This window comes from Zingiber officinale, chromosome 3B, assembly GCF_018446385.1.
Source record: "Zingiber officinale cultivar Zhangliang chromosome 3B, Zo_v1.1, whole genome shotgun sequence".
In the NCBI taxonomy this organism is placed as follows: domain Eukaryota; kingdom Viridiplantae; phylum Streptophyta; class Magnoliopsida; order Zingiberales; family Zingiberaceae; genus Zingiber; species Zingiber officinale.
Genome location: NC_055991.1, coordinates 57,725,908 through 57,729,424, shown reverse-complemented (window position 1 = coordinate 57,729,424; position 3,517 = coordinate 57,725,908). Strand labels below are relative to the sequence as shown.

The window sequence follows — 3,517 nt, the reverse complement described above, 5'->3', positions numbered from 1 at the left end:
TAGTTTTCTCATGCCCCTGACACTCTGGAAGTTCTAGACTTCATTTGAGCTTCATTTTTGCTCCAAATCACGTCCTGTCAATCAAAATAAGGAAAGAGCATATCTCCGAACAAAATATAATGGAAGTATGACATTATAAAGAAATAGGGTGCAATAAACATAAATTATGCCAATGAAATAAAAGTAGATGTGCGTCCGAACTTGTATAAATGATCATAAAATCTACGCACATCACACCCTCAGACTTGAACCTTTGCTTGTCCTTAAGCAAAACACGTAATCTAGATTTATGTGTGTAGATGGCATGTAATAATCCCTAATGAATCAATATAAACCTATCATATAATTTCATTGATGAGCATGATACAAAAATTATTTGAGTGTAGCCTAAGTAGAAGTTCTCCATGCTTAGTGTGGTAAGTGGCTTAACTTTCTCAAGTGCCAATCTCTAAGCCTAGCCAATTTTTCATTTAACCGTGTTCCTTATAGTTCCGGCGATAGGCACTTACCTACCGCACGTAAGGTTCATTCCCCTCAAAAATGCTATGCATCATCTACACAAGATCTCAAAGGAATACTTAGTATCAAGAGAAATATAGCATTCATTTCCCCAGTAACCTAACTCAGTCTCAAAGGGGTGAATTGCTAGTTTCCACTCACGATAACTATTTTTTATCCCTTATTTTTTTTTCTTCTTCTTTTTTTTTTAATGTTTGCAAAGTATAAAACTTGAACAAACTTTCATTTCTTTTTTTTTTTTGGGATTGATTTTTCCAAATGAGCTTACATGATCTGAGTTTATCCAGTAATCAAAATGTAGTTGAGAGGTCACCATAGAAGCAAGAGTATTAGTCCGGTTCTATGAATCATGACTATTTTCAAAAATATCTACCATCAAAGTCAAGCATAATGTAAAGAGATCCTAAAACTAGGCTAACATTCAAATTCTTCTAGTAATAACAATGTTCACTTCATGCTACTATGGATAGGAAAATAAAGATCAATAGGCATACTAGCATACCAAATCATACAACATAAATATCTAGATGAAACATGCTAGTATTTTGCATTAAGGAACAAACAATCATAATGTGATGAATGATGCAACTAGAAAAAATTTATTATACAAAAAAATAAGCAAAAACTAAACTAAACCAAATGCATCTAATGCATCCCCCTAGACTTAAACTTTTCATTGTCCCAATGAAAACTAAAAATAATATGGAGGAGATTAAAAGTAAGAGAAGTTACCAAATGATGTGTGCCAAATGCCCATGTCATTAACTTCTCCATCATGTAATTGCACTCCTCCTAATCTTTGAGTCCTATAAAATAAAATTGACAACAAAAATTAAGTAGAGGATACATGCTTATTATGAGGAAAGAAATGAAACTAGAAAGGAACTAAAAACATGAATGAAAACAAGATTGAGCTTAGGTTGCCTCCCAAGAAGCACTTGTTTAAGGTCATTAGCTCGACCACCTCATTAGATTCATTGAAATCTCACTCTTGGAGGGGTAAGATATTTCATCACCCTCTTACCAAGGGCTCTTATTATGGAGGGAGCTTTCATCAAAAAGTGAAGAATCGCTCTCTCCATCTTCGTCTTCTTGGAAATTCTTTCAAGAGGTCGAAGACGGTTTAAGTCGAGCTTCCAATTATAGGCCCCATGAAAATCTGCACACCCAAAAGAAAAACATACCTCTCCCAAGCATGCTATATTAGATAGAACTAGAATCTTATTAAGATGAACTGAGTATGTATCACAAATTGAATCACGTCCAACAAAATCTACTATTAGTACATCTATGAAATTTTCCAAAAGATCACAAAGGATACTAACCTTGCTTTGCTGAGAGATACCTGAAAGTTCTAAACATGTGGATGTGACTTTTGAATCTTGTATTGGCTCTAGCTCTAGCTCAAGTATTGGTGCCTCTAAAAGTGATGATTCTTGGGGCTTTGCTTCTATTACATAAGTCCCTACACATTGGTCAACAACATGTTCAACCCTTGCAACTCTCATAATCTCAGAAGGTTGTGTGGATAAAGGAGATGATTCTTGAGATGCTACTTCCACAACACAGCTCCCTACACTTCCTTTCATAATATCATCATCAACACAAGCATCAAAAGATAAACCAACATTAATATCCTCAGTGGGAGAATCATCTATAGGAGGATCACTAACTTCATTTGTAGTTTTAAGTTGATCTACCACATCACATTCATCATCTAAAAATTTAATTTCATCATAACACCCTGTAAACCCAGAAGGTAGATTTGAAAACTTGTTATCCACTGCATTATCATCACAATCCTCATTTGAAGAGTCCTCATCTTCATATATATCCATAAATCTACAGTCAACCATATTAGTGTCACAGAATTTGTCAAAGTCTTCGTTTTCATTGACCCTCACTAGCCTTTGTGGAAAAGGAACCTTTAGTGAAGGTCTTGGGAAAGGTACTTCCTTTTTCCCATATTCCCTTTGAGCTTGTGAAGGAGGTCCAACTTGCTTATCTAGTGTAGGTGTGATTAATCGTTGAGGGAAAGGTACTTGTCGCCTTTGGGAACTTCCTGGAGTAATGAAACTAAGTTATGGAGGTCTTCTATTGGTTTTCTCCTCAATTCTAAACAAATCCTTCTTTAGTAGTTATTCATGATTCTTGCCACTTCTCAACTTAAAATTATTATCATTTACACTAGATCTTGTCTGTGTAGGAGGAAGGTCTTCCTTGAACCATTTTGAAACTATGCTATTAATCTTTTCCCCCCAAATGTTTGAACTCCTCATCTGTGACTTGTGAATTTCAACATTCTTGGGTGGTTGAACTGTATTTTGTTTGGCAGACTCTCTTGTATATATGGCTTCTACTTCTTGAATTTCTGAGGGAGATTCCATCCAACTTTTGCTTGACCATTCATGGAGGTTCAATGCTATTTGATCAATCAATGTATATGCTTCATCTACACTCTTGTCCATAAAAGAAACTCCAGCTGATGAATCTAACAAACACTTATCTGAGAAAGAAATTCCCTTATAGAATATGTGCAGGGTCAGCCATTTTTCCAAACCATGATAAGGGCATTGTCTTTGTAGACTCTTGAATATGTTCCATGCTTCAGATAATGATTCTCCATATGTCTGAGCAAAATTTGTGATGTAATTCCTCATATAAATCATTCTACTTGGAGGGAAAAAATGATTCAGAAATTGCTTCTCCAATTGTTCTCAACTTGTGATGCTTTGAGGATGGAGAGAATATAACCAAGTCCTTGCTTTATCCTTGATGCTAAAAGGAAATGTCATCAATCGAATTGTGTCTGCTAACACTCCTTCTCAATTCACCATATCACAAAGTTCTAGAAATGTCTCAATATATAGATAAGGACTTTCTGATATTTCTCCTCCAAATTTGTGACCTTGTATCATGAAAATTAACTCTGGGTCTAGTTGGAAACTTTCTGCTTCAATATGAGACTGCATAATGGGAGATAAAAATCTTGCAGAAA

General features: G+C 35.2%; 1 non-coding gene across 1 annotated transcript; it reads left to right on the top strand.

The window, feature by feature from the left end:
- Positions 1-3,075: 3,075 nt before the first annotated feature.
- LOC121968800 lies at positions 3,076-3,181 on the top strand. Its single transcript, XR_006108336.1, has one exon. It is a non-coding gene; the product is annotated as a small nucleolar RNA R71 (small nucleolar RNA).
- The last annotated feature ends 336 nt before the right edge of the window (positions 3,182-3,517 follow it).